Raw genomic sequence first — 9,754 nt, 5'->3', positions numbered from 1 at the left:
ATTATATTAGCAATGAACGATACCTTCAAAAGTAAACTCAGAATAGCGTCAAAAAGAATATAATAATACATTTATTTAATTGAAAAAATATTGCCGAGAGAAATCAAAGGATCTAAATGAGAACTTCCATGCTCATGGATTAGAGAATTCAACAGTGTTATGATGGCAATTCTCCCCAAATTGTTCTGTAGATTCAACTCAATCCCTAGCGATATTCCAGAAAGGTTTTTCTTTAAATTCACAAGCTGATCCTAAAACTTAACATGGAAATGCAAAATGTCTAAAAGATCCTAAATGATTTTGAAATGCACAAAATTGGAGGAATTGCCTTACCCAATTTCAAAACTTACTGTAAAGCTACAATAATCAAGACTTGTTTATTGACACAAGGATAGTCAGTCATATACAGCAACAAGACAAAATTAAGAGTCCAGAAATAAGCCCTCACAGACGACCAACGGACTTTCAAGATATGTGCAAAGATAATTCAACAAGAGAAAAGACAGTCATTTCAATAAATGGTGCTGAGACAATCGGATATCTGTATTTTAAAAGGAAGGAAAAAAGGAAGAAAGTTAATTAGACCCTCAGCTCATTATGCACCTAAAGGTAAGAGCTAAAGCTATACAACTTCTAGAAGAAAACAGGAGAAAATCTTTGTGATGTTAGGTTAGGCAAAGATTTTAATAGGACTTCAAAAGCAAAATTTATTAAAAACCAGTTGATAAATTGGACTTCACCACAATTAAAATATTTGGGGCTTTAAAAAACAAGAGAGTGAAAAGATGAGCCAAAGACTGGCATAAAGTATTTGCAAATCATACATCTGATAAGAGATTTGTATTCAGAATATATACAATTCAATAAGAATACAAATGGCCCAATTAAAAATTGGTGAACAAATTCATTGCTCAGAGATTGGGTATGGTAGAGTTAATTCTAAATTCTGTATTTGGGTATTAATGTTTAAATGGTAATTCGGCAACAGTTGATAAAGTGAAGCTCTAAATACTATGAATTATGTGTAGGACTGTGACAAAAAAAGTAAAAATAAAAACTGGTCAAAAGATTTGACATTTTCCCAAGAAGATATATGAATGGCTAATAAACATAATTCTTTATAAAGACTAGATGAAATTAAAACCACAATGAGAAACCACTCCTCACACACTCAAATGATTATAGTTTTTAAAAAGACAGATAGCCAAGTGTCAATAAAGATGAGAAAAAGATGAATCTCACACATTGCTGGAATGTAAACAGTCCCTTTGGAAAACAGATTGCAGTATCTTAAGAGGTTAAATAGAAACCTATTATGTAACCCAGTAATATCATTTCTAGGTATCAGTAGAGGTGCCAGATAAAATACAGGAGGCTCAGTTAAATTTGTGTGTCAGATAAAAACCATTTTTTAGTATAAGTTTGTCCCAAATATTGCATGGAACATGTTTATACTAAAAAAAAGTATTGTTTATCTGACATTTAAATTTAACTCGGCTTCCTGTATTTTAACTTGCTAAATCTGGCAACTCTAATCCAAGAAAAATTAAAACATATGTCCACACAAAGACTTGTAGGTGAATATTCACAAAAGCATAATTCCTAATAGTCAAAAATGGAAACAAGCTAAATGTCCATCATCTGGTGAATTGATATTTAAGAGGTAAGGTATTTATACCATGGTTTATAAGACTGCTTGATCCTTGTTATACTGTGGATGACCTCAAAACCCTCATGCTAAGTGAAGGAAGTGGGATGAAAAGGTTGCAAAAAGGCACAAGGGAGCTTTTTCGGATGATGGGAATTGAGGCAGGAGAATAGGGTCTGGAGGCAGGGAACCTAAGGCTCTTTCACCCTGACTTCCTAGAACTAAATTGAAAGGAAAACCCTAACTTTCCACGCCTAAGTAAAAAAAGGACCAGAGCCTGCAGATGGGAAATCTGTCTGCAACAAATCAGACTGAGTACCAGTGGAGTCTTCGTTTGCAACTTTGTGACTTAGCTCCAGCCTCTGAATGGTTACCGTCCACAATCAACCAGACTGACTGCGGGCTTAGTCAGTCTTCATTTGCACAGAAGTATAACTTTGTAACTTCACCGTAGCCTCTGATTGGTTGCCTTTACCAATCAGATGTTTGCACAGGAGTGTGACCTTTGTAACTTCAGCCTCTGGTTGGCTGCTTTCTGCAACCAATCAGACTGATTGAGGGCTACCACTTCATTTACATGAAGTATGCATGAAGTGGCCAATGGGAAACTTCTGGGGGGTATTTGGACCAAAGAAGATTCTGTATTGGGGGCTCTTGAGTAGCTGCTCAGGCTGCTCCCACACTGTGGAGTGTACTTTTGTTTTCAATACATCCCTGCTTTCCTTCTTTTGTTGCTTCATTCTTTCTTTGCTTTGCTGGGCGTTTTGTTCAACTCTTTGTTCAAAACGCCAGGAATCTGGACAACTTGCAGTTACGACCTTCTACTGGTGACAGAATGTTTCAAAGCTTGATTTTGGTGATGGATGCAGAACTCCGTAAATTTACTAAACATTGTGCACATGAAATGGGGAAATTTTATGGTGTGTAAACTATATCTCAATACGTCTGTTAAAGGAAAAAAAAGTAAAACTCGCCTTTGCCAGTTTTTGTTGTTGTTGTTTGTTTTTTGTTTTTTCTTTAGACAGGGACTCTCTCTGTCACCCAGGCTGGAGAGCAGTGGTGCGATCACAGCTCCGGGCAACCTCGACTTTCCCGGGTTCAAGTGATTCTCGCCCATCAGCATCTCGAGTAGCTGGGACTACAGGCACCCGCCAGCACCCCAGGCTAATTTTTGTATTTTTTAGTAGATACGGGGTTTCAGCATGTAGCCCAGGCTAGTCTCGAACTCCTGAGCTCAGGTGATCCGTCCGCGTCAGCCTCCCAAAGTGCTGGGATTACAGGCGTGAGCCACTGCACCGGGTCTCACCTTGCCATTCTTGCCACCCACCATACTTCCTTCATCTGTCCGCCATGCTGCATGTCCCGACGCACCCTGCTTCCTGCCTTTCTGCTAGGCTCCGCCCTTCGCTGGAACTGCATTTTTCCCTCTCCTCTGCCTTGCTAACTTGAATCAACCCCAAGGCTCAGGTCGGAAGGCATTTCCTCCACTATTGTTGCGCATCCTGCCTGCTGGCAAATCATTGATCCCCTGCTGCATTTCCAAATCACTTACCTCATTTCATTGCACATCGTTCCTGTTTTAATCCCCTTAGGGAGTTAGGACTCTTGCTCTCCCTCTCTTCCCTTGAGAGAAGCAGACGGTTTCTATGTATTTTCCTGTCCAAGCACCTAACGTGAAAATTAACAAAATAGTTTCAGTGCTTATTTTTGGTGCTAACTCTGCTGGGTCCTTGGATGCTCCGGGAGTCCGGCATGTTTGGGGTGCTTTGTCCAAATTTTTAGGGGTCTTCCCTAAATGGCTCCCACCACACTCTGTTTCCAATGCCGCATCATTTCGTACACATGCTTCCCTCTAAGCCCTTGTATTAATTTTACGTCTCTGTGTTGTTCCAAGGCTTGCTGCTGCAACTAGCTATGAATGCCTGGAGAACAGGGACTCTGTCTGATTCATTTCTGTGAAGCTCTTGCCTAGTCCAGGGCTTGGCTCAGAGCAGGCACCAAGAGGAGCTTGTTGAATGAACGAATATTCAATTAAAGGAATCCCAAATGAATATGAACCAATCTAACAGAATGTCGCTATGGAGATGGATATTTACTTCATCAATAAGGAGAGTCCTTCATCCTGGGGCTCCCCAAATGCAAGGCCTACAAGTTTTTTTATAAAGGGATTTCTTACTGCCCCACCAATTTCTGGCCTCCCCTTGCTATTCCGTTTATTTGTTCCATCAACTACTTCCATTTTTTTTTATTGGTTTATATTTTTCTCATATTTGATGGCATTGTTTTTAAAACAATGAGCTCTCCTTAGTCAGAACCCAGCACCTTTTAGTAAGATGGAAGTTTGGGATCTTCTGATTTGAATTACATAAAGTGAAAGAATATTTTTACATTCTTGATACTTATTCTCAATTTTGCATTCTCTTTATGGCACATTGACTGTATAATAAATCCTGTACATATTATTCATCTCTTTATATTTCTTTTCTTGTACTGTTCTCCCAAATGAAAACCAGAATTCTTATTCACAGCAATTTAGACCAGCCCAGCTTATGAGCAGAGTGATACAGGTCATTTTGGAAGTCTTTCCAGCTCTATTATTTTGTGATTCTCATATAGTTCTTACTTTTTTTTTTAACCAATGATTGAATGAAATCTGTTTTGATCTTATTGGGATGTTCATATTTTCAACCTTTATTCATTTATTTATTCTCTCAAGTTCCTTTTTATGTGATTTTTAAAAACATTTCAACTTTTATTTTAGATTCAGGGTGTACATGTGCAGATTTTTTACATGGTTATATTGCATGATGCTGAGGTTTGGGGTATGATTGATTCTGTCACTCAGGTAGTGAGCATGGACCCAATGCATAGTTTTTCAGCCCCTGTTCCCTCCTACCTGCCCCGTGCAGCAGTCCCCAGTGTCGGTTGTTCCCATTTTTGTGTCCATGTGTACCCCGTGTTTAGCTTATAAAGTGAGAACATGCCATATTTGGTTTTCTGTTTCTGCGTTAGTTTGCTTAGGTTAATGGCCTCCAGCTGCATCCATGTTGCTGTGAAGAACATGATTTTGGTTTTTTATGATCGTATAGTATTCCATGGTGTATATGTACCACATTTTCTTTATCCAATCCACCGTGGATGGGCACCTAGGTTGATTCCATGTCTTTGCTATTGTGAATAGTGCTGCAATAAACATGTGAGCATCTTTTTGATAGAACAATGTATTTTCCCTTGGGTATCTGAGTAATGGAACTGCTGGGTTGAATGGTAGTTCTGTTTTAAGCTCTTTGAGAAACCTCCAAACTGCTTTCCACAGTGGTGGAACTTTATATTTCCAGCAGCAGTGTGCAAGGATTCCCTTTTCTCTGCAGCCTCCCCACCATCTATTATTTTTTGACTTTTAATAAGAGCCATTCTGACTGGTGTGAGATGGTGTCTCATTGTCAACCTTTAAAAATGAACAAGAGTTTGGTTCATCAGATCGCATTGCCTATGTTTTTTGTTTGTTTATTTGTTTGTTTGTTTTTGAGACAGAGTTTCACTCTTTCACCCAGGCCAGAGTACAGTGGTGAGATCTCGGCTCACTGCAACTTCTGCCTTCCAGGTTAAAGTGATTCTCCTGCCTCAGCCTCCTGAGTAGCTGGGATTACAGGCACCTGCCACCACGCCCGGCTAATTTTTGTATTTTTAGTAGAGCTGGGGTTTCACCATGTTGGCCAGGCTGGTCTCGAACTCCTGACCTTGTGATCCGCCTGCCTCGGCCTCCTAAACTGCTGGGATTACAGGCATGAGCCACCACGCCCGGCCACTGCCTACCTTTTTAAAGAATGTGTCCTAAGCATGGTTAAGTTTGATACGGACATTCGGTGCTTGCCAAATACAGGCTGGGTTTAGGATGGCTCACCAAATATATAGCTTGATTCCTCCTGGACTATCTCATGCCTTGGCTATGTTTGAGTCATTCCAAAAGCCAGTCGAACGGGATCTGTGACTCTGGGTGGAAGGGGCCCTGCATAGTACTTAACATAGAGTGGGCATCAATAAGTATTTGGTTGAATACACGAGTGCATGCAGATAATCTAACTGTAATCTAACTCCCTCAGAAATGCTGATGTTCTTCTGTAACTTCCAGGATGGAGGGTCACAGTGCTTCTCTATTGACATATATTCAGTGAACAGGGTGCATTCACTGTTTTCACAGAACATTATCTTATTTTTGGAAAGTAACAGTTAAAACATTCTTTCTAGCAGAGTGACATATGTTGGCCCATATCTCCTCCCCACTCGTCTGCCAGGGTCCCACACTCCCAGCCTTTGTCCTCTAGCACAGCAAGTAAGAAACTGAGACCAAGTCCCTTTGGGTAGGCTCTTTACTAGGCTGAACAGAGTCTGTTTCTTAAACTGTTACTCATACCTTCCCAAGCATCCCTCAGTATGCTCCTGATTCCTTACTTCTATGGCTAAGAATCCGTGTGCCTGGTGGAAGATAACCCAGATTTCAGGTCTGTGCAGATCTCAAAATATCTCAAAATTTGTTTAAAAATCACAATTTAAAAAAAACTCAACTTAGCCTGTTCTCCAATAAATCCTCAATAGGTGGCAGTGTTGATCTTTCTTTGGTCTCTGGTCTGCGGGAGTGTTTTGGTTTGTTTGTTTTGTTTTCATATTAGAAAAGAGTTGAGGTTTCTACCTAGTTTTAGATTGAGTTCTACTAAATGTAGTTCTCAATCAGACTATTTTTCTTGAGGCCATACCAAAATCAATGACTATTTTTCTTGAGGCCTTACCAAAAGCAATATCTCCTACGCCAGCTAAAAATGTGGTAAATCTTCAAGCTAGTATTCTATTATTTAACATTTTTAATTATAACAATTATTCATGGTTGTAAAGTTTCAAAAGCTACAGAAGTGTAGAAAGTAAAAAGTGAATGAAAGTTTTCCAGGTGTTTTGCTATGCACATAAAAATGCATATAGTTATAAAACATATAGATATATAACATTTATATATGTAAATAGAGAACAATATGGATAATATGACTCTATATAAAAATGTTATATATCTGTATGTTTATATATAAATGTTATACATCTGTCATGTTTATATATGTAAATGTTATATATCTGTATGTTTATATATAACTGTTATTTATCTGTATGCTCATATATATGGCACATATATATATGAGGTCATATTAACCATGTTAGTCTGCAGCTTACATTTACTTCTTTACATAGTGTTTGTTCTTCCACGTCAATATATATGATCACCATTCTTCCCACTTTCATGGCTTATAACAAAACTTTTACATTCTTTTTTTTCTTTTCCTTTTTTGAGACAGGGTCTCACTCTGTTGCCAGGCTGGAGTGCAGTGGCACAATCTCGGCTCACTGCACCCTCCGCCTCCCAGGCTCAAGCAATTCTCCTGCCTCAGCCTCCCGAGTAGCTGATTACAGGAGCCCACCACCACGCAGGGCTAATTTTTGTATTTTTAGTAGAGACAGGGTTTCACCATGTTGGCCAGGCTGGTCTTGAACTCCTGACCTCAAATGATCCACCCATCTCGGCCTCCCATAACATTTACATTCTGTTCTGGAACTACAGCCAAGTCTTCTAGGCTTGAATACTTAAACCAAATAAAAATAGCATTTACCATATTGTGGTTATATAAATATTAATCACTGCAGAAAAAAGTGTGATAAAATCTATAGAGAAAGAAAGAATATTCCATGTATTTAATACCAGCCACACAGCTGTCAACATTCAAATCTTGGTCTTTTAATGTAGTTTTTACTTTCCTCACTTTTATTCAGGTATCATTGTTTTTTATTTGCTTCAGTCTCATTTTTTTGAAATCTCATTCTTTCATTCCCTTTGTTTTGCACAAGTACTTCCGTGAGTAATTTTTACATTCGAGTGCACACATGATAAACTTTCCTTGCATTGCTGGAGTATAATTTCAGCTCAAATTCATATTCCATTGGAGTTTTTTTTCTTTTTTATTTTCTGAGACAGTCTCACTCTGTCACCCAGGCTGCAGTGCAGTGGTGCAGTCTCAGCTAACTGCAACCTTCACTTCCCAGGTTCAAGTGATTCTTCTGCCTCAGCCTCCTGGGTAGCTGGGATTACGAGCACGTGGTACCACACCTGGCTAATTTTTGTATTTTCAGTAGAGATGGGGTTTCACCATGTTGCTCAGGCTGGTCTCGAGCTCCTGACATTAAGTGACCTGCCTGCCTTGGCCTCCCAAAGTGCTGGGATTATAGACTTGAGCCACCATACCCAGCCTCCACTGGAGTTTTAAAGGCATGATTTTTAAAGCATTTCTGATGGGAAGTCTGAAATTAATTAAATTCTCATTTCTAATATTCAAGCTTTTAAGACTTTCTCACTCTTCTTGGGGTTCTGAAATTTCTACAAATATCTAGGTATGGGTTTTGTTTTCGTTTATCCTGCCTGGTACTTAGTGGCCTCTTTCAATCTGAGGACTTGTATTTTTTCCCAGCTCAGGGAAACTTTCTATTATGTCTTTGACTTTATCCCCCACCACCTCTCTGATTTTTTTTCTTACCTTCTGAAACTCCTACTGAATTGATGGATGCTAGCCTCCTGGAGCTTTCCTGTTTCTAGACTTTTAGTTTTTACTATGCTGATTTTTTTCTATATTTCTGGAGATTTCATTGACTTCCACACAACTGCTCTGGCTTTTGGTCTTGGCCATTCTATTATTCCTGTTTGATGAATTTTTAAAATTTTGACCCTTATTTTACATTTCTAGAAATTATTTCTTGTTCTCCGATGGCTCCTTTTTTACGGCAGCTGGCTCTTGTTTTGGAGATTTCATTCTCTCAAATCTCTCCAGAGATACTAATTAGGGTTTTATCTTTAACATTACCTACTTCATCTTGTTTTTTTTTCCAGGATGACTCGTTGTGTTTACTCATGTTTGTTCAACTTGGTTGTGCTATTGGTTTTCCTCAAATATTTGGGGCTCCATGGCTCTCCGTCCACTTTCCTAAATGAAGGATTAGATTAATCTGTATGGATAGCTGGTGTGGCCTGCTTTCACAAGAGGCGTCTCCCTGGAAGGGGAGGGCCAGTTCAGGTCCCCTTGAGTGGCTGGGCCATATTGTCAGCAGGCTCACCTCTAGATTGCAGCAGGCAGCCTGGGATGCCCACGCCTGCCAAGGTAAGGAGGTATTTAAATAACGGACTGGAGTATTTAGCTATAATTTCCTTTTGGACAGAGGACTTTCTACCACCCCTCCATGCCTTCTGATATGGTTTGGCTTTATGTCTCCACCCAAATCTCATCTTGAATTGTAATCCCATAATCCCCTCATGTCCTGGGAGGTACCTGGTTGGAGGTAATTGAATCATGGGGGCGGTTTCCCTCGGTGCTGTTCTCGTGATAGTGAGTGAGTTCTCATGAGACCTGATAGTTACAGGGGCTTCCCCCTTCACTTAGCACTCATTCTCTCTCTTGCCACCAGGTGAGGAAGGACGTATTTTCTTCCCCTTCCGCCATGATTGTAAGTTTTCTGAGGCCTCCCCAGCCATGCTAAACTGTGAGTCATTTAAATCTCTTTTCTTTATAAGTTACCCAGTCTCAGGTATGTCTTTGTTAGCAGCGTGAGAATGGAGTAATACACCCTCTCAACCCAAACTTGCCATATATATTTGTTGGGGAGGCCTACATAGACTTCCAACCCTGTTCTTGTTCTGCTTCTCTCTTGACTTTAGACACGTATATTAGGATCCCTTCCTGGATAGATCACCCACATTTTTTAAGAATAATGATTGGGTCCTAGGTACCCAAAGGGCAAAATTACCACTAGTTGTTCCTTTACGGGTTGAGCATATGTTGAGCAGGGGAAGGGAGAAGGGAGGGGCCCCGAATGTCCCAGCCACTGTGAATGCAGCTCTTTGCTCAGTTACTCTGATGGTTATCCTATGGCCTACTCTTGCTTTCTGTCTCTTGTTTCTGAGTTTGGGGTTTCTCTAGGGCTCCCTTGAGAAGGAAAGTTCTTGGTCCTGGTGTTTGGGGCTGTGGTTTACCTTTGTACTTTCTCAGTTGATCTGATCCCATCTACTTTTTCTTTTCTTTT

This window comes from Pan paniscus, chromosome 11 (assembly GCF_029289425.2).
Source record: "Pan paniscus chromosome 11, NHGRI_mPanPan1-v2.0_pri, whole genome shotgun sequence".
Taxonomy (NCBI): Eukaryota; Metazoa; Chordata; class Mammalia; order Primates; family Hominidae; genus Pan; species Pan paniscus.
Note: the sequence above shows the minus strand (reverse complement) of the source record.